The sequence below is a fragment of the Eimeria mitis genome, genomic scaffold (genome assembly GCF_000499745.2).
Source record: "Eimeria mitis Houghton genomic scaffold, Emh_scaff2719, whole genome shotgun sequence".
NCBI classification, from domain to species: domain Eukaryota; phylum Apicomplexa; class Conoidasida; order Eucoccidiorida; family Eimeriidae; genus Eimeria; species Eimeria mitis.
In genome coordinates this window covers 6158-6376 of record NW_013571065.1, presented here as the reverse complement: position 1 = coordinate 6376, position 219 = coordinate 6158, and positions in this window count along the sequence as shown.

Sequence of the window (219 nt, the reverse complement as noted above, 5' to 3'; positions counted from 1 at the left end):
AAAAAAAAAAAAAAAAAAAAAAAAAAAAAAAAAAAAAAAAAAAAAAAAAAAAAAAAAAAAAAAACAAAACCCTCACCTGCAGCAACTTTATAAGAGTAGCAGCTCTCCATACACTGCATCCAAACCTCTCCTTACATCGACACGAAGGAATACCCAAAGGGGGGCCCCATTGGGGGTCCCCTGGGGGGCCCCCCTCGTCAAGGGGCCCCCCAGGGGCCC